Raw genomic sequence first — 24,327 nt, forward strand, 5'->3', positions numbered from 1 at the left:
TGGGGCTCATTTTCTATTTCAGATCGTTTTACAGTTTTTTTATTATTTTCTTAATCTAATATAATCTCATTTTCAAGACACATTATTATTATTATTATCATTATTATTATTTTTGATATTCTGTTATTTTATATGCAATGAAAAAAAAAACGACTAAAACTGAAATGTTGGTTATCATAATAATATTAATCATTGCAAGTTGAAATGTGTGGGCTTCTTCGCAATAACCCGAATATGTATTTGATTTTTCGTATTACATTAAATGAAAATAGTTGTTTATTTTAATTACCATATGTAAATAAATACATCAGAATACTTGGACTTGGGATACTAGTTATGATGTCAATCTTAGTCTCGTGTTTATTGGTTAAGTATGGTTCTTGGTCTGTGGGGCGGCTGATATTGAAACAACGGTGGTGTCTGGAACAACAGGAATATGTCTTAGAAAAAAGGTTGTTGGAAGAGCATCTTTGGTTGCGGTTCAGAATGTTCGATGCAGAAAACCGAGAACAAGAAGTCTATGGAAGAAATTTCTTTAAATAACATCCAGCCATCTTGCAAGAACAGGATATTACAAAACTGTGATTATTTGAGGTAAACGGTGTCGGGAAATTAATCAAACTGGTTAAATGACACGTGCACACTTAAACAATCTAATCCTAATACGGCAGAAATAAGGCGAGATGGCATGAGATTGATGTTGTTCGAAAAGGAAGAATACCCTGATTGATGAAGCAAACGAGTGATGAAATGAGATTGGTGAGCTGAGAAAGAAGAAATAGAACCAGATATTTGATAATACACTAATGAAAACTGCATACTTATTCGACGAACAATTGAGACTTTTATACCCAGAGAACACGGGATGTATTTATATCATACCTCACTAAGTGGCAAAGAAATTTTACTGAGGCAATGATATTGAGTGCTAGGAATTTTAAAAGATACGGGGCGTGGAGTGCTTTTCATGCGTTCACCTAGCTGTTTGTTTATTTATGCTTAATTTTTTCACTGTATTTTGCTTATTTATATCTTTATATGCGTACTGTCTTTCGTATTTTACCAAAATGTTTATGTTTCGCTTTCACACACAGCTTTGTGTACATTCTTACATGTATTATAACGCCTACTTCTATGACACTCTATGAATGTATGGCCCCGTTCGGCAAATGTATAATAATGATAATTATCCCTCTTCATTTTATTATTAACATTCACATTTGTTTTCTAATGTTTCTATAATCATTAAAGGGCTGCATAAGATTCATTTTCAGGTTTTAAAATATACCTCCGTCATTTTATCGTAAGAGGGTCAGGTTGTCGATAAGAACCTCGAGCACTGATACAATTTCACATAATTTTCTTGTTATTCAACTAGTAAATTAACTCACGGTTTCATATAAGGAATATTGCAAAATAAACCCTAAACATAATTACACTCTTGAAACACTCTTCTTATCACATTCACATAAATCCGAACAATTGCGTATACAAAATGCACACACATATGTGAGTATATCTAATTTATTTCTAAATTTATTATCTTGAAAAAAAATCAAATCTACCCATATAAGTTCTTGGCTCACGCTAGGGTATGAACTGTAACCAATATACAGACATACAAATAAGCTTTTTGGAAATTATTTTAGCACTAGAAACAAAATCCTGTCCATTTTCATCAAAGACACAAGAGTTGTATATATGTTTAGATTTAGATTATTTTCTCGGATTATCTTGTCAATTTCGAAAATTATCAATGTTTATCGATGATCCAGACCTCTCCCCAGTCTCATAGAAAACGGTTGCACATTAGCTTGTACGTATCTTTACGCAGGATAAAGGAATAAATGTAACTAATTATAACTGTTGGCATTCATTTCAATAAATATATTCGTTTCCTCCCCAGGAATATATTAGTAGCTGAGTAGACGCAACCTAGAATTCAGTAGTATTCATCCGAAATTGCTTGGTTTTTACATTTAACAGTGACTAAATAACTGTATGCCTAAAATGGTATAACCTATCCTTTTATTACGTGAAAGGGACCTGTAATTTTCCCTCCCAAAATTTAGATTCCCACTACATTGATTTCAATTCTTAATACCATACCGAAGATGCATATACTTCTTTGCATTCTAATAAATGCGAACTTTCCTCCTGTTGTTCCCGTAATAATAACAATAATAATAATAATTATTATTTTTATTATTATTATTATTATTATTTTCTATACTAAATTTCCTCACCAATCGATGTTGTTTCGTTTTATGACACAGATCTGAATGTTGTTATTTTGTCAATATTCACAAATATTGTTTGTTGCATGCCTTCATTTATTTCAAGTTTTTATGGTAATTTTACTGTTATTTCGATTTGTCGTTATTCCACGTATGTTAACATGAAAGTAATAATAATCACATTGCATATATGCATTTATATATATATATATTTTTTCTATATTTTGTTGTATAACTATTTTGTTAAAGCTAATCGTTGTATCTATTTTGTTGTTTGTGATGTTGTTTTTCTTTCATATTGTTCGATTTCATTTCACCTATATGTTTTCTTGACTTCCAGCACATTTCAGTATAGACCTGATCATTTGAATTAATGATCTTTTTTTCGAGGATTACCTTAGATTAGAAACCTTAGTACGGCACGAAATTATTCGAAACTAAACCATTTCGTTGCCCCCTACACGGCCAACCATAAAACCTTATTTATTCTGATATGTTCCAGATGACAACAACACTCTGTCTGCACCTCCAACAACCAGTAAAGCAGAGGTCCCCGAAAAAAGTAAGTTGAACACATCAAATATATATATGTATATATTTCATTATATATATATATTTATATTGACCAAAATAGATTTACTGTCCATTACAGAACATAACCAAATTTATCTAAAAAAACGCCCATATTTCGTCCCAATCATGTCATAAATACTCAAATCATTCTATCATTCGATTTAATGTCTTATATTTATAGTCATATAATTAATTCCATTAACAGGAAACAAGAGCGTCAACTAGAAACGTATTGTGGCATAGCGATTTTTATTACAATTCCAATAAATCTATCTCTATAATTTCCGTATTCATGAAATAAAATCATATTAACAACGATCAATATCTGTCTCATTCGGCAATGTTATATACAAATATACTCCCAAGAGATTCACAACTTACAATGAACAGGTTTGGAATTCAGTGAACTTGAAAAACAGAATAAAAAAAAATAACAGAAACACTAAATCGATATTCTTGTATGGGAATATGTCAACTAAATACCAAAGAACATTTTTCTTTAATGAGAAAAAAAAACCCCAATAATTTAAACAAAATATAGTACACTAGAGATACAGATGAGCGACGTTGATACGATATGCCCAGTAAACAATACGGTAACTAGTTGAAAATGTGCGTTACTTTATCAACTCCACATACAAAATTTGATAATTACCAGTCGTCCATTCAACTGAGTAAGTTTCAAAAGCATATAATCGTTTTCATTCCAAGCGTATAATTTCGGAAATTAATGTTAAAATCTGCCCTTATCTCCACCACGTTCCCAGTCCCTCTAATCAAGTATGAAAGATGATGAATGACAAAAGAACAAGAAACACGTTATCACTTTCTTTAGCCAACCGTTGTTTTTGCTCTTAGAGACGTTGTAATCAAAGATGATAGACAGTGAAATCAGAGATGATGCAACGCTACTTATCTGTAATATATGAAAAGTGTTTATAAAGCTCTTATCGTTTGTCATTATTTTTATCATACCTCGCTACCTACTCGCCTAAATATTTAACCTAAAGCGTTAGTATAATATGTTCTAACAGCTAGTTCTTAGTATTGCTATGTCTAGAGAAACTTATAATACCATAATTTCATATATAAGTTGACCTTATTATTCCTATATTATTTACATTCGACGGATACCTGTCCTCATGCTCTTTGTTCTTAACACAACGTTCCGGCTGATATATGCTCCAGCCTTCATCAGGTGTCTTGTGGAAATTGAGAACCGGGGTTCTCATTCCCACGGGCATATGGTGTAATGGTTAAGGGCGCGGGCTACTAACCCCAAGATTCCTAGATCGATTCCTGGCAGTGACCTGAATAATAAGAAATAGAACATCGAAAAATACCTTAGGGATGAGAACCCCGGTTCGAAATTTCCCCCAAGACATTTGATGAAGGCTGGAGGGTATATCAGCCGAAACGTTGTGTTAACAACAAACAAGATGAGGACAAATATCCATCAAATGTAAATAGTGTACATAATTCCTCATCTCTTAAATATAGAAGTGCATATTATTCCTGTTAATTTAATTTCTGTACGAAATAGATGGCTCAAGATCGAGTGTCAGCGAATCAGTTTCCTGGTATTATAATTAGAATATCTTCAGTTTCCGGCTGGCACATAGAAAATCGTAAATTTGGGGTTTAATGTTATGCTTTGATAGCAAACAAATGAGAAATGTTAAGCGTATATATACGTCTGTGTGTGTGCATGTATGTATGTGTGTGCTTATTATCTATTTATAGATAGAGACATAGATGTATATGCATTATAGACATAAATTCAATAACGTCTACATTGCTAGACATTTTAGAAGACACGATACACAAGGAAATAAAGAAATGCCAAAAAGTTATGATAAAATAATCAAATCACTATTCAAATCTGGAAAGAAATAGCCACCTAAATATACTTCATGATCCCCGTTGTTCGATAGTAAATAAATATATTAATTTAGTAAAAAAAATAACAGAATCCCTTGTCTAATGCTATTTCGTATTGTCCCACATACGTAGTTATTCACATGCGATTCATTTTATATATATATATATATATATATATATATATATATACACACACAATTTTCTGAACTAACCCCCATTGAATCACATTCATATACTAATATAGTGGGGCACATAATTGTCCATGAACATTTTCTCAAATACACATATATATATATACACAAACGTGCAAATATACGCCCAAAAACACCAGACACATGCAAGTGTATGTATATAGGAACATACCATCATATACACATATACCGAAACATGTATACTCTAGTGGAGACCTAAGCGCTGGCAGTATTCAATGTTATCGAGTAATTATATTTTACCATACAACGGAATGTCGTCTGATTCTCAAAATAAAAATGAAACCTCTAAGCAACCACAACCAAATGACCTTGCCTTAGGTCAAAGGTCATGTTTACTATTTTTCTGTAATTGATTTTATATAACCTTATTATATAGCATTGTATACTAGTGCGTATACTGGGCATAAAAAGATAAACGTATCAAACACTGCCACGGCGACGATAATTCAATTTGGACATCGTATTATAGAAAGTTCTCATTTGTGTTATGTCACCAACGCTCTTTGTAGAATTATGAAGTCTGCAGGCTCCAGTTTTCATCTTTGCTTAATCTGAATCCTGATATACATAAAAAAGAATGAATACAATATATGAATCACCAGGTGTCAGACAACGTGTAGACGGCAGATACATATAAATATAACAGTGTTTATATACTGTGTTAACGAATTTAGTTAAGGAGGTTCGGACGAATAGTTTGGAGGTTACACAGTTCATGATCGTTAGATTTTGAATACGCCTCTGATCAAGTGGCAAATTTTATCCTTGAGTAAGGCATTTCACTTCGAGATATTTCATTCAACTCAGCTGGAACTATGTACAAGAATTGCGGATTTAACCCTGATATAACCTAACATCTGGCTGAATGGTTTTCTCTTTTCATTCCTAATCGCTAAAATGCCAAGCAAACCATGATAAGGACCGGACTAATGGGGTTATAGATTCAGGACAGAACTGAATGCCACATGAGTTTTGAATAATGACTCGATTGCTTCTCGTTTAGAATAAAAGTATCCTATAATAGAATTACATGAAATGCAGAAAAAAACTATTTCCTATGTTTTTAAATCTGTTAAATACAAACGAAATTGAATTATTATGAATGATATTGTGTGCAGGTGGAAAGGTTTCGAATTCGCCAAAGTCGTTGTAACTGTGCAGTTTACAAGCTCGCTTTGCAACCATGTTGTGTGTTGTTCGATCCCACCGCTTTCTAAATAGCTTTCTGAATAATATCACCAATACATTCTCAACAGAGTTTTGCACAGCGAGGTATCTGGGAATATCCCTCATATACAGTGTGTATGTTTATGTGTGCGTGCGTGTGTGTGTGTTTGAGTGACAGAGAGATAGGGTTTATTTCGCTTCAACAAGAGAGAGGGTCGTTATCATCTACATCATAGTAAAATGCGCAAAGTTAAAGTCCTGTGCCCATTGCTTACGCGCCCGTAGTTTAAAAGAACTGTTATGGATTATAGCGAATTCTAAGATCGATTTTAATTTTTAGTTACTTACATGCTTTATATCCCATTCGTGGCGTACAACATTACACTGAACAGTTTGACCTTCTGTCTCCAAATACGAGCAAATTAGTCGCATATGTCAGTATTTAGCTTGTAGTATTTATTGACTTTAAAGCACCCGAGCACATAATCATTGTCATAGTAAATGTTGTGTTATGCTATTGCTGCATCCCTGTTTGCGGAATGTATTTCATTTGTAATCAATTTTAAATGTTATTTCGACATACGCCATTTTGCTTTTAGTACTTAGTACCCATTATTAATATTTCAACTATTGTTTTCATATATATATATATATATATACACACCCATCTTCATCTTATGATTTTCTTAAATTTAAACTAATATATATATATATATTATATATATATATATATACACACCCATCTTCATCTTATGATTTTCTTAAATTTAAACTAATATATATATATATATTTCTGTTCTGAATAATGAGTCTTCCTTATATTTATAACTTCTGGATTATAGAAGACATAAGTTGCCTCATTTATTCCATATAAGCTATTTGCAAAGAAGATGACATCTGTGTGCATAATCTGACAGACAGATGACATAGAATACATCTGGAAACAGGCTGGGGATATGACAGAAGGAAAATTCTCAAATATCTATTTTCTACTAGTATATTTTATCATTTTTCTTTTTATGATAAATAGAATTTTCTTTACTCAATTTATGAAGCATTTATAAGGAAACTACAGAGATCACATTTTTTGGTGTCTCCCGATAAAGAAAAAAATTCGGATTCTCTCTCAAATCATTGCGTTTAAAATCATGAAAACAGGCCTGCTATTACGAAAACATCGTACATCGCAAATAAAAGTAGAACGATTACGCTTAAATATGTTTACGAGGATCGAACCTTAGCTCAAAAACAAACGATCTCAAAAGTCAACAACTAGAAAAATAACACAATATGTTCTTTAGTGTAGACTTTCTCGATCAAAAATGAATTTACTCTATTTCACATCACAAGAATAGTAGAAAATCTCTTGGGTACATATACAATAAAAATAATTGACAAAGCGGGGAGCAGGTAAATTCGTTGGCATGTCGAGCAAGGTGGTTAGTGGCATTTCTTGTCTTCATATTCCGAATTCAAATACCGCCGAGGTTGACTTTGCCTTTCATCTGTTTCGGGATCGATGAAAGGCAAGACTGGAGTCTACATAGTCGACGTATCCCCTTACCCAGAACTGCTGGCTCTATGCCAAAATCTGTAACCAATATATTGTAATGGTGGTGTTGTATACCGGAAGTATCTCGGCTAAAATGATTCTGCAGTACTAATACATTACTATTATGTTCATCGACAATTAACCGTAATTTATGTCTACAGATCGAGATATCACACAGATATAGCACTGACAAAATGTCAAGCTACAGATTACTGGCTATATAATAATAACTTCAAATCTTAGAGTAATCAGCTGCGACGTAATCAGCTCATTTTATTCTCTTTTCTCAATGTCCTGTGGTAATCATTTATTACCAGTTCAATCTACATCTTTTTAATATCATTACCATATTGTCATTATGCATTTTGTTCCTCTATAAGTAATTTTCATATATTTATTCCTTTCTGTTATGTTTTCGACTTTATGTAAGACATTTTCTTGCTATGTTTCTTTTGCCTGAAAGCAGTGACGTTCCAGCATTCTTAGGGCGTAAGACGAAACATCTTACGCTATCTTCCACTTTCTTTATTTGGACTTGAAATCGCATCGAAATATTTCCTGTCATCATTTCAAGATCAATAAATGATTTATTACTAGTTGTGAAAATCCTCTTTATCTCATAGTATCTCTCACCCTTCTCTGTTTTCTCTCTCTATCACCCCTCTGTCTGTAGTGTGCATGTAAAATTCAACGGTCCGAATGTGTGACATGCTCTTCCACTAAGAATTTCGTAGAGGGTACACAAACCCTGGAAACACCCAGCCGCGTGTATATAATTTCACGCGTTGAAGGCCAGTCATTCAATAAACGGAGTCTTATCCATGTAAGGACAAGCAAATATATCAACGATTATACAATCATTATCATTATTATTATTATTATTATTATTATTATTGAGTGAGAGAGCAGTTCATGCCATCAAAGTGACACTGGGGTAAAATATAAGAAGCCCAGTATACCCATCATGACTACTTGTCTCATAATGGTACACTAGGCACATGCATCATAACCATATGTGCATGACATGGTGATTGCATATCAAGATAAATAGCGTAAGATCCTGCAAGTGAGACCCAGTTATAATTTTTTCAGGTCGAGTAGCCCCATTCCACTCAAATGATCCTTGAATAAGGGATGTTTAAGGATGTTGAATGAAACACCCATGTTTCCAGAGGTGAGTTATTCAAACCCCAAAGAATCCCTCTCAACACATGGCTATGATGCTTCCCCACTACTTCTGCTCGTGATCAGAGATGCACATATCGTCAGCCACTAAGGGACATGCTCAACTGGTTGTGGTCAAAAAACTGACAAGCAAATCTGTGGTATTTAGCAGAATATTTGCTGTAGCTTATCTTTTATACCAAGACAAAACAACGGACATGTTAACACTTCCAATCAGTTAAGATCAGAAGCTATAAGAGCCACTGTCTAGAACTGCATTATTATTATTATTATTATTATTATTATTATTATTATTATTTCTGTTATCAAATGTAATCTCTTTCAAGCTTGGTAGGTATGACAGCAATATACAGCATCTTAAACGAGTCGTTTGATAGCAACATCAACAATATTTAGAGTCCAGATGTTTATTTTAAGTTCTAAATATTATTGTAGAATTAATGGAAACATTGAATGAGCAGTTGAGAGAAGAATGATGGATATATTTCTCACCTCTCAATCTGATTAAATAAACAAAATCAATTTAAATATTCAAGTTAGTGCAAGATCATCTGGATTTTAGCTACACAGAAAATATATAATTATAGAAAATAATGACAGAATACCCAGAAATATTAAGTCTTGTTTTTGCATAAAATGATTCCTTTTAGTTAAGCCTTTCAATACCATTTTCAGGTTTGCTCCATACATCAGAAAGTTTCAAACGGAAATTAAGAACGCGTTGAGGGAAAAATACATTAATAATATAGGCCCTGTTTTGACATGGAAAAAGGAGCTGGTCGTTCTTCTTACAATTTTTCTTAAAAATAAAAATAATAATAATAATAATAATAACCCTTTCTACTGTAGGCACCAGGGCTGAAATGTAGGGGAAGGGAATAGTCGATTACATCGATCCCAGTGTATCACTGGTACTTAATTTATCAACCCCGAAATGATGAAAGGCAAAGTCGACTCCTGCAGAATTTGAACTCAGAGCGTAGCGGCGGACAAAGTACCGCATAGAATTTCCATCGTGTAAAAAAGAACCCTGAACATTTCCTACCACACATTAACGATTTTACAAGCTCACCATTCTAACATTAAATGAATAAGTGATTAATTAATTAAATAGATAAATCAGTAATAGAATCTTTATACATGGCTCACTTATTCTTTTCATTGAAAATTTCCATCCTATACTGTAAATATGTTATGAAGTTCAACACAGTAGAAAGATTACTGTCGAATATACAACTAGTAGTTATCGTGGGTAAAAGAGAATGCACGCAAATGCCTAAAGAGTATAGTCAAAATGAATATACAAAATATTGGTCCTTACAATACACATTTCACCACATATTTTAGACGGGACGGAGTAACATAAATCACGGTGAATAAATATGGTCTTAAAGGGGAAAATATTCTAAATAATAGGAAATAATAATACAAGACTTGTGCAAGAAAAGGAAAAATGTATGCAAATTATATGAATATATGTGCATATATATATATATATATATATATATGTGTGTGTATGTATGCATGTATACATATGTAAGTATATGCATATATATATATATATACGTTGACGCAAATCCGAATTGCTGTCACCTAGGGAAATATTCTGGGGTAATTACTGTTGATAATAGCTCCCTCAGCCACTGTTACTAGATTTACCGATGATACAAAATTATCGCAGGCAATAAAAAATCAAGATGGCCTCGGCAGCTTACAGTGGGGCCTCAATTCGTTATACATGTAGGCCGAAATAAGCAACACGGTTTAATGCTACAATCTTTAAAGCACTGCACTATCAACCCATGAATGCATTACAGCCTCCATATGGAGGACGCCAAGGCACTATAATTCCAGTGTCATAGGCAGTGGAGGACTTGGGGATCGGTGAGTGCAATGATGTATTATTTTATATGCACAATACCAAGATGGCAGCTAAGTGCAGACAGTTTGCAGGATGGATACCGAAGTCGTTCCAGAGTACTGCTCCCAGTGATGGTCACCATATAGTTCCAAACTAATAGTGGAGCATGAAGCACTCCGATGCCATAACAGTAAACATGTTGAATCAGTGCAGCGGATGAGCTATAGGGACAGGCTGAGAGAGCTGCAACTTTACTCCCTTGAACAAAGGCGAGGCAGATATACAATAATCTACATATGGATAATCCTAGAAGGATTAGTAGAGGATTTTGGCATTTCATGTTATAAAAACGCCAGAAGTGGCTGCCATTTTATTGTACCAATGTGACTATCCGCTCCTTCAAAATTCAGGACAGATATTGCAACAGTCTAGGGTTCAAAAAACCACAGGTTTTCAATACCCTGCGACAAAAATTACGAAATCTGCATAAAGTGGAAGTAGATGTTTTCGAAAAGAAACTAGCCATCCTGCTCTCCAGAATCCCTGACGAACCAAGGTGCAGAGGAGAGCAGCGGAATCGAACTCCCTTATACACCAAATGGGCCAAGAGCTGGGACAAAGTTACATACAAGAGTGGTGATATAAAACACCTCAAACGGAAGAAATTAGACAGGTCACGGTGGTGCTCCAGCATGACCGCAGCCACATGGCTGAAATGAGTAGAAGCGTATATATATATATATATATAAATATATTACATGCATATATATATATATAAATATATTACATGCATATATATACATAAATATATTACATGCATATATATATATATAAATATATTACATGCATATATATACATAAATATATTACATGCATATATATACATAAATATATTACATGCATATATATATATAATATATATATACATACATATATATATAATATATATAAATATATTACATGCATATATATACATAAATATATTACATGCATATATATATATATAAATATATTACATGCATATATATATATATATACATATATATATATATATATAACATATATATATACATATATATATATATATATATATTATATATATACATATATTATATATATACATATACATATATATCTATATATATATATATATATATATATACATATATATATATTATATATATATATATATACATATATATATATATATATATATATATATACATATATATATATATATATATATATATACATATATATATATATATATATATATATATGTATATATATATATATATATATATATATACATATATACATATATATATATATATATATATACATATATACATATATATATATATATATATATATATACATATTACATGCTATATATATGTATATATACATATATAATATGTGAAAATTATTCGGTAGTCATGATAAAACTCCGAGTTTCGGATGTCGGGGCTGAAAGCCACCCCGGTATCTTTTCAGTTATCGGGGCATATATATATATATATATATAACCCTTTGTATGTAGGAATGTACACCAGCTCTTATGTGTGTGCGGCGCCCGAGTACGTCTGTATGTGTGTGTGATTTGTTTGACTTTATTCCTGATTGTGTGTGTGGGGAGGGGTATGTATGCTTAATAATGGCAATTAATGAAGATGAAAGAAGATAGTGTGGGGCTGAAATTATAAATATATATGATTATATGAGCAACTTAAGAACATGAGAAGCGTAAGTAATTATACGTATCGACGAAATTAATTCATTCAATAAATCTATATTGACATAAGCGTATACGTGTGTATAGTTACATATATATATATATATATACATATGAACATCAACACACGCATATATGTGTGTGTGTGTGAAGTGCGGTGTGTGCGCGCGAGTTCATAATAAGGTAGATATCAATCAAATATCTGAACTCGTAATTATATATTATTTTCTTTCAACCACGCTCTTGTGCCCACTATGGTTTTATATATATATATATATATATATATATATATATATATATATATATGTGTGTGTGTCTACATATATGCACACACACACACATATATATGCGCGTGTGTGTGTGTATATATATATATATATATATATATATATATGCATATATATAGATACATACACCTGTTGATATATGTTAAGTGTGTGTCCCTCTTTCTTCCAGATGCATGTGTTTGTCTGTATCACACATTGTACTTTTACTCTTCATTTGATGAAACAACCAGCTGGGTCATGTGTATCGGTAAATGATAATTTTATGCCCCTTAAAGGAATAAGTAAACAAGGAAAGCCAAAGGGTAGGTTGGTTCATCTAGAATGCTGTCTACCCCTACGTTCCTAAATTCGATTCGATAATCTCCGATAAACTAACTAACGCTAGGTCTCCCTGCTGTATTCTTATTACATACCTATATTTTTCCCAGAGAATTATTCTTTAAAAGGAGACTCAGAGTCTCTATACACCATCCTAAACATATTTCGTTGTCTGACTGTAGAATGTTAAGATTATATATAGAGATTTGCACCGAATACGGAGTATTGTTTCTTTCAGCTATTCTACCCTTCGTACCAGTGTAGATTGTCCTTTGATATCTCGTTATGTTATTTAAGGCAATCTATAGCCGTACAACTATTTACCTATATTCACAGACACACACACAATATATATATAATTAGAAACTGAAGAAAAATACAGATTAACCAACACATCGATTGGTCCACATTTATTGCTTATTTTAATACAAAGCATGGCATAAGAAAATAGGTGGCCAATAGTATATACGGATATTTCATCCCTTAGTCCGTTACTACAACCGCTAAATGGTTTTATTTATATATATATATATATATTGATAAAAATGGTAAGATATCAAAAGAATGAAAGAGACCTCGATATTATGTAAATAGAGGAATTTTTCTGTAAATGTAATATGTGACAATTATTTGGCAGCCATGATAAAACTCCGAGTTTCGGATACCGAGGTGGAAATCCACGCCGCCATCTCTTCAGTTATATGGCCATCAGAAAAGTACCTATTCTGATGGCATTTTTCCGATGGCCAGATAACTGAAGAGAAGGCAGCGTGGATTTCCCCCTCGGCATCGAAAAATACCTTTTTCCGATGGCATTTTTCCGATAACTGACAACGAAGTTCAGTGAAATATTATACTACATGAATGTGTATAGAATAATAATCCTTGCTTAAATAGGGTTCTCGCAAAATCAGAATCTCCACTTCAAAGCGTATTCCACCTTGTGAAAAGTTATAAAATAATTGCGCACAGTTAATTAACATTCCTTTATATAAATGAGTGTAATTCCATAATCATGTGCAGTATTACTGTTACGTAATGCGGATTGGGTTTATCTCAAAGACTTCTTAACTGTCATCAATTATTACTGAGTTTGTGAAGAAACTTGTTTAAAAATGAGTCAAACATTAGTCCGAGGTGCCGAGTGACCTGACGGTTAACCCCTGCGATTTTTTTTTATTGTCTGCCTAATCTTATCGAAGATGTTTTGCAAGTTGTTAGCAACTTCAAAGATATGCATAATAATGCATGTTAATATTATATATATATATATATAATATATATATATATATATATATATATATATATATATATATATATATATATATATAATATACATGCATATAAATATATAAAATACATACATATATGTGTGTATATATATAAATGTATATATAGAATATACATATATATATGAAATACATACATATATATATATATCTATATAAAATACATACATATATGTGTATATATATATAAATGTATATAGATACACACACACATATATATATATATACATATACATACACGTGTGTAATATATATGTATATATATGTATATATATATATATATATATACATATACACACGTGTTGTATATATATGTATATATATATATACATATATATATGTGTATATATATACATATACACACGTGTGTATATATATAGTATATATATATATACATATATATATATATATATATACATATACACACGGTGTATATATATATATATATATAGTATATATATATATATATATATACATATACACACGTGTGTAATATATATATATATATATATATGTATATATATATATATTATATATATATATACATATACACACGTGTGTATATATATGTATATATATATATATATATATATAATATATATATATATATATATACACACGTGTGTATATATATATATATATATATATATACATACATATATATGTGTATAATATATATATATATATTATATATATATATATATATATATATACACACGTGTGTATATATATAGTATATATATATATACATATATATATATGTGTATATATATAACATACATATATATATATATATATATATCACCTCAAGTTTTACCTATCGCATCCAAATTCTGAATTTCTCTTTTCATGTCTATTTCTCTGTATCATATCTCTTCTCTTTCTCACTCATTTTAGGAGACGACAAGGAAGCATCAATCCCCACCATTCAGCCAAACACAACGATGCCTGTGTTTAGTTAGTTGCACATCGATATTTTTACGCGTTTTTTTTCTTACATATTTCATATTTGAATCCGTGACATATTGTGCTTTCTTGTTTTATTTCCCAACCTAAACATTACACTCAACCCTCATATCTGCCATTTGCATAAAATTTCATAACCGTTTGTAAACTTAACATTTTAACTCCAAAGAAATATCGTTTCCATAATAACGGTTTTCAAGTTTATATTTTGTTTTGAAATATTTTGTTTTCTAGTTCTCTACCTTTGATATTCTTGTTGTTGTTGTTGTTTGGGACAGGTTTAAGTGCATTCATTTACATTATTTGAGATTTGCAGAACACTTTCACGCTCATATTTTTTCCTGCAGCTAAACATACTTTCTCACCAACCTTAATTACTAGCATTTCTAAAAACACATCGCAAAGACATAATTTTAACTACTTAGGGTGTTAGGTAGTTTTTGCAAATAAATTATATTACCATTTGTAAGGCGGCAAGCTGGCAGAAACGTTAGCACGCCGGGCGGAATGCTTAGTAGTATTTCGTCTGCCTTTACATTATGAGTTCAAATTCCGCCGAGGTCGACTTTGCCTTTCATCCTTTCGGGGTCGATAAATTAAGTACCAGTTACGCACTGGGTCGATGTAATCGACTTAATACCTATTTCTGTCCTTGTTTGTCCCCTCTGTGTTTAGCCCCTTGTGGATAGTAAAGAAATAGATAGTACCCTTTGTGTCAGTCTCTAATGTATCACAAATAGAGGTTACATGCTTAGTTAATATAGTAAAAATTGTGGCTTGAAATGATAACAATTATGTCTTTAAATAATATATTTAATGCCAAATGCTTGTCTTGTGCCGTTTTCTTCAGGGTTATAATCACTTAATAATTTACATATATATTTTATAAAGCAGAACTATCTTTGTTATTTGTTGTGGTCTGGAATATAATACTTTGCTTTTAATACATTCTACTAAAACAGTGTTTTTCAACCACGTATTTTACCATATTTGCCGCTGATGTATAGAGAATGATTACTCTAGATTTATTTAATAGATATATTTCACACATTGATTACAACGCGATATGATTACAAACTGATATGATTTCGTATTCATGTGTATAAACTATGTATAATAGCCATTCAGACGATAGATATCGATAAAACATGTGTGGGAAAGTAATATATAAGCAAATATAAAAATAGAGGGAATGATGCACTGGGCTAAATATTTGAAGATACCGCTTCACTGCAAGGACAGCTCGATAACTGAAATCAGTAAAAAATAACAACGAATATACATTAAAAAGAAATTAGGCTTTTAATTTATAACTCTTCTAAATAATGCTTGGAGCAATTTTAAATTAAAACCTGCTCACCAGGAAAACGAATGTCTAAAATGTATATACACATCATATGTATGTATATATATATATATATATATATATATATATATATATATATATATATATGTAATGTATGATTTTCATCACAGTATGCCTACAGGCATGCTATGATTTTGTAAGTGGGGAAGCAGTGTGTTTAAGAATATATAAAGTGTATCATTGCTTTTTCATACTTTTGTCTGTAGTATTTTCTATTTTGTTTCTAATTTATTTTCCCGCATGACTAAGGCAATGAACTATTTTACAACATTGACGGTATTAAAAAGCAATGGCTGAAAAACTCTGAACTAACTCATTTTCTTTTGTTGTTTTGCACAATATAGAATTAGGGAATGCTTTTTGATATTTAGTAGCAGCTAAAATTGTTTTCGTGATTTGATTTTTGTATTATATATATATATTAAAAAAATGTTAATATCGTAAAGCTTCCTACACATTTACTAACATGAATTTTCGCTTTTGATTAAATAACAAAGGATTTTTCACTATTTTCTTACACACATGCACATATACATACCAAATAATATGTGTAATATTCCATTAAAAACTCAGCAATACACCTGGTAAGAAACAAATATTTGACTGAAATGCGATTGAACGAATTACTTCGTATCAACGAAACAATAACTCCAACAGAATGTTGTGTATTGTCGTTTTATATTTGGAGTGAATTTACTAATATAAACCATAACAACATTTCCTTTGCAGTACCATGTCATTTCTCATACAATTGTATTTCTTCTAATCAGTTTTTTTGGTATTTGTTCCTTGTAATACTCTATTGATAAACGATGTATTAATTAATAAGTGGTAATAACAAAGCAATATTAACGTGATATACTCGCTCTTGTTGCTAATAATTAGAAACATGCATAATAAAATACACGAAGGTGTATTAATATATATTTGAACATACAATAAGAATGAGAGTGCTGGATCCAGCTACAGTTGTCTCAAAAAAAATTAATAATTGTAATAATACTAAGGTTCGTCTGACTAGATGTTAGTGACTGTTCTCGAGAAACAGTGACAGAATGACCAATACATGTAAAGCCTGCCGTTCGTTATGATCTTACTGTAAAAGATCGATGTTCCAAAGACGTCATTTTTCATTTATGATTAATAAATTTCATTTTATTTATCAAGTTTCTTCACTTGGGATTACAGGTTGTTTTATTATTATTATTATTGTAAATAACAGAGGCTTTTCTGTATCCGGAGACATGCATCATTATAGCTCGTCTCCATTTCCATTCTTGTTCCCATTCCCTTTTACAAAAATCCACAAAATTTTGAGATTTTATGCCTATTGTAGAAAGGATTATTATTATTATTATTATTATTATTATTATTATTATTAGACAGTTCTTTCTGTGGATGCTAAAATAAACGCAGCATTTATTAGGCAAGTAGCAGGTGTGTTACGCAAAGGAATCTCTTATTTCCGATGACACAGTATTGCTTTAAATGTGATAGGATATATTACGTACAATCATAGATATAAAGTTTGCGATAGAAAAGCGCATTATTCACTGATGAAAGTGCTTCACCAACAGGTAGGCTAAATCACGGAAGTACTACGGTAAACAGTAACAGATGTATACTGTATACTATAACAAATGATGCTAAGTTATGAAGTTAATTACGTCTCCTCATTTCATTTAAAAGTATCACGTGATGATAGGGTCTACCTCTTCACACTGATGTAAACGTTATATAATAGATTAAGATATTTAAGCAAGAAATGTTATATGCAGTCGCCAGAGTCGCAGAAAGACGTCAGACATCACCGAAATAAGCCCTAGGGTAATATTAGATAATGACTAATTAGATAGAAGAGATGTGATTAACGTGTTAGTTTGATTAATAGCCGAAACTTTCATGTAATCGTCATATTTATAATGAATATTTGACTTTCTCTTTTGTATCAATTTGCTTGTCTATTTCTTGCTCTTTTCTTTAGTAGGCATTTATGAATGAATATTTACATATATGTGTAATTTGATATATTATGTATCAACTTTGTTGTGTCGTATACTGATATTTCTTCTCATTTCCATATTTTCCAGCCGATGCTCCCGTGAATCATCAACTTCAAACAACGAACGGGTTTGCTCTACTGAGAAGTTTCTCAACCTCATTTTTTGGATTGTGTTGCGTGTTTCTGGCCACGGGTTTCCCTTTATGATGTAGCACAGCGCACTGCTTTGGCCTCGTATGAGAATAATCTCCTTTAAGCTGAAAACAATTTTTAAAAAATGAATTTCAAAATACACCAAAAAAAAATTATAAAACGAAGTTAAAAAAAAATTCTATGTTGCGATTGTATAGGAACGAGTTAGGTTACTGTTGTTATTAAGATGGATCATAATGCCATTTAGTCGGAGATTCTCGGACTGAGAGACGATGATTAAATGGGATGAGATAGTGAAATGTAAAGGAGATGACATGAAGAGAATTACGGAATGAATGAGAGAAAAGTTAAATATTTCAATAGAAATAATTCTTTTTTAAAAACTCCGAGATTAAAAATCTGTTTTTAATATAGTAAATTGCTATGCATTGCTGCGAAATTCGATATGAAATTTAAACAGATATAGATAGGACGGATTTATACATTATTAAATATCACAAGAATAGAGATTATGAGAATAGACTAGCTTTATTAGCGATATGACCTATGATGAGACTGTTTTTACTACAAAGACAACACGAATTAATAGATAAATGTAATGAAATAATTTAATAATAAATATAACCTTAATAAAACATGCAGTTGCACAAAATATAATAAATCTCAAACCAACAACAACGTACAGCAGGAATCAGGATACAACACATGTTCCAATTAAGAGTAAAAAATAGATATATGAATAATAATTAAAATCATTCAAAATATTGTTACGAATTTCCTCATTATGATAATGAATCTACGAAAGAGAAAAAAAGATAACGCCGTATAATACACCTTCTTAAGCGTGTAATATAAATACCATTATTAAGGAGTAGGAGAAGCAATAATCATGTCTCTGGATTTCAAACCTGGTAATGCATAGTAAGGATCTAATCACAATATTAAGAATTATAGTAATGATGATAATAATGATACTGGTAATATTAATTGTAGTTCAAGTAGTAAATTTAAACAATATAATACGATTATAATATAACGATAAATAAATCGCAATATCGAATATAAAATATTATTTCATCTTCTCAAGTTCGAAATAAAAATAATACACAAAAATGTTTTCTGAGAGACGAAATATATATATATATATGATATATATGTTAGGATTGTTTAATAAAAAATAAGAAATCACAGGCTTTTTTTCAGGTGTAATTGTGATCTTCCTGTCTTATCAGTAAATTAAGACAAAGTGTATATTTTTCGTTCATCATACGCATATTTAGCTAACGTTCAACAAATGTTATTTTTAATTATAAATTTTACTAAAAAATATTGTCAAAAAATTTATAAGGCTTGAAAATAACAAAATCAACTAAAAGTGTATATTTCTAATATATACATATATACGTACACACACACATATATATATGTATATATATACAGAGGTTCATGTATAAATACATATATAAATATGTATGTATATATATACATATATATATATATTTATGTATGTATATGCATATATATATGTACGTATATACATATATATCCATACAGAGATACATATACATGCAAACGTACACAAACACACATATACACAGATATATGTATACAGGTATATATATATATATATATATATATATATACATACATATATATATATATATGTGTACATATATATTCATATGTGTATGTATACATATGCATCTACATATATATATATATATATATATATATGTAGACAGAAACACACACACACAAACATGTCTCATACACAGAATTACGTGCATCGCTACATAAATATATACACAAGCATATATGTGTATTGTATGCAAACATATATAAGTAAATATATAAGCATACTGATGTATGAATTTATATGTGAGTGTATAAATGTAAATATATGTACATGCATATATAAATATTCATAGATTTATTTACATACATAAATGCACACACACACTATATATATATTATATATATATATTATATATATATATATATATATATATATAATGTGTAGCAAATTGTATACTTGTATAGCTTGACATTTAACGTAAAGTAATTTTTATCGCAACTAGTAATTACTAAGTTAGCAAGAATTCATTATAGTCTAGTATTTTTTCAACGAGGTTAGACAGGAAGAGAAAAATGAAATCAAGCGAATCAGATAGTCCATGGAGACTTAATTCAAGATAATGATTAAAACAAATATTTCTAAAAATAGACCAAATACTTATGATTAAACGTGCATATATATATATACAAACATATATACAAACATATATACACACATGTATACATTCATATACTTACGTATATATTGATATACATAAATATGCACATATATATGCATATATTTATATATATAAATATATACACACAAACATATATACACCCATTATATACATTCATATACTTACGTATATATAGATATACATATATATTCACATATATATACACATATATATATATGCACATATGTATATCCACATATATATATACGTATATATCTACTTATATATACACATAGTATATATACACACACACACACACATATATATATATATTATATATATATATATATATATATATATATATATATATATATATATATATATATGACACAACAGTATATGAACGAAGCTCTCCTTGAATAAATCTGATAAACACTAGCCGAACTTATATTACTACAAATAATTTTAAGTGAAATATAGTTTAATACACACGCAGGAAATATTCAAACATTAGCATATCGATTGCATGGAAAATGTCGCGAGAGAACACAATATACATACATTATATATATATGTTATTAGAATTTAAGAAAATATGTAACGTAAGTTATGAAAGTTAGTCACGTGCGACCCAATTAATTCCTTAAATATGCATTAATATGTCTCATTGGGGACACTAAATAAATTTCGAAATTGAAGAAGAGTTTATATAATAGATGATAGTAACATTCACAAAAGTGCATTTTGAATTGTATAATCAAACTATAAATAGTTTAATTATTGAGATTAGTAAATATTTCATGGCGCACTCAGGAAACATTCTAATATATAAGTATTTAGGCAAGCGGCATAGTCATATTTCTATAATTCTCAAATATATGTATTAGAATTTAGAGTAAAAGTCTTTAGGTCTAGATTTACTTTTCTTCTAAATACAAAGAGGCCGTTAAATAGAAAAATAAATTCCGGTTATTGACGAATGAGTTTAGTACAAAAATGAATCATTTAGTTATCTAATTACAATCCAACGCAATGCACACGCACAATCACACACACACATATTAATGTATATACATATATGCCTCAGTAAATGTATATACATCTATGTATGTGCCAGCGTGCCTGTGTGCATCTCTTTGTATGCGTATAAAACACATACCTATAGATGTATATATATATATATATATATATATATATATATTCACTTATGTATATATACGTGTATGTATACATATGCATAAATATGAATGTATATATATATATACGTGTATGTATACATATCCATACATATGAATGTATATATATATATACATATATATATTCGAATTTATAGGTATATGTTATATTTATATATTTATGAGCATACATAAACTTATACTTACATCTGGAAATGTTTATATATATATATATATATATATTCGTATATGCGTGTGTATATTTAATAGGACGTCTGACTGAGAGTGAGCGCATTTATTAATATAAATTGTATGAATGAATAATGCCGAAATTATGTTTAAAGTTACCCACCCAAATTCCCTTGTACTAAGATTTTGCTTGAGAAACTAAGTGTGGAAAAAAACAATAAAAAAACAAGAGCAAATGTTAAACTTCACACAAACATTGCTATTATTATGTTAAAAGGTAAAAACAATAATTCTTTGTTAATGTTTTGATTTACTATGTATCTGCGCATCTCTTTGAATTTTGGCTTTTTCTGAATTAAAACGTATATGTATATACACACACACATATATATATACACACATACATACCCATATTTGAATATATATACACATGTATAAAAATATATATATATATATATATTTATATATGTATACACCAACATATGTATATATGTGTATTTATTTATTTATATATATATATATATATATATATATATATATACATATATATACATGTATATATACAGAATGGAATGACGCAAACAAAAAATTTTAAAGATGGAAATTAATATGAATTGTCCAATTAAAGTTACTTTGTTTCTTGTACAAACTCAACTTGATGTTTATTGTTTTCGTGTATTTTGTTTTTTCCTTTGCAATAGTATTATATCATTGTTCAATTTTTTTGTCTAAATGTTTGCACACATCACAATTGAAGCATGGTTACGTAACTTCTGAATATATTAAATTGACGCATGAATTTCAACATGTACAAAAATTGGCGCCTTTCTAAACATGCATCTATATATACGCACATGCATACAGCATATGTACATATACGTATATATACTTATATATAGAACATATATAAATAAATATATATATATAGAACATATATAAATAAATATATATATATAGAACATATATAAATAAATATATATATATATATGTATATATATATATATAAGCTATGTTTGCATGTATGTATATGTATGCATATGTTTATATATAAGTGGACATGTATGTTTACATATATATATGTGTGTGCTTTAGCTTAAATTAGAAGTATACACAATTATATTTTTATAACAATTACAAAATATACACAGACATGTAAAAAGTATCTTGCGGTTGAGGAGTAAAGTAAATTAAGTAGAAATTGTTATATTGGTTAGATAAAGAGGCGCAAGATAGCACACACACACACACACACACACACACACACACACACACACACACACACACACACACACACACACAAAGACGCAAGCAAAATACTCTCGTTAAAACGTACGTCGCTAAATATTGGATCGGCTTAACTGAACGAGATCCTAGGTAAATGTTTTATATTCATTGTCTGTTTCCGTCGCCAGTTTCTAACTACAATTAATCTATTCAAAGGCTTTATATTTCAAGAATTACTACCCCTGAAGCCTCCTAAATTATTTGGGAGTTTCAATGATATGTAGCGTTAAAAATTTGCATTACATAATCGTATTTATTTATAAGGTGTTTGAAATTTAATCATAGTAGCGGCTGGTATTTCGTTAGCTACAATTTCTTGTATAGTTTTATAAATCTAACAGCTTTTGCATTATGCAGTGCTTTCAAGGGAGCCAGTGTAGCTTTGAATTATACTTTTGAAGCAAATTCCTAGGCATCAAATTTTGATGTAAACTATTTTCGCTGAATGAGTAACGACATACATTTGTCAGGTTCTTCAAACGACAGGTGGTAGTGCGCTAAAAATATCCATAATGCAAATTTTCAAACTGCATCAGCTGAATATACAAGCTATAACTTCCAGCCAGCCTTTAGTAAGAATAATCGGTTAAAACGGACTTCATGAAATTTGTGCGATTTAAAAAAAAAGATGCCATATACCTACGTATATACAAATCTGTAT

At 30.0% G+C, this 24,327-nt stretch overlaps 1 long non-coding RNA gene across 1 annotated transcript; it reads left to right on the forward strand.

Moving 5' to 3' along the window:
- Positions 1 to 2,667: 2,667 nt before the first annotated feature.
- On the forward strand, positions 2,668 to 19,116 carry LOC115221808. The gene is made up of 2 exons (XR_003882649.2): positions 2,668 to 2,799; positions 18,720 to 19,116. It is a non-coding gene; the product is annotated as an uncharacterized LOC115221808 (long non-coding RNA).
- Positions 19,117 to 24,327: the final 5,211 nt, after the last annotated feature.

This window comes from Octopus sinensis, linkage group LG18 (genome assembly GCF_006345805.1).
Source record: "Octopus sinensis linkage group LG18, ASM634580v1, whole genome shotgun sequence".
Classification (NCBI taxonomy): Eukaryota; Metazoa; Mollusca; class Cephalopoda; order Octopoda; family Octopodidae; genus Octopus; species Octopus sinensis.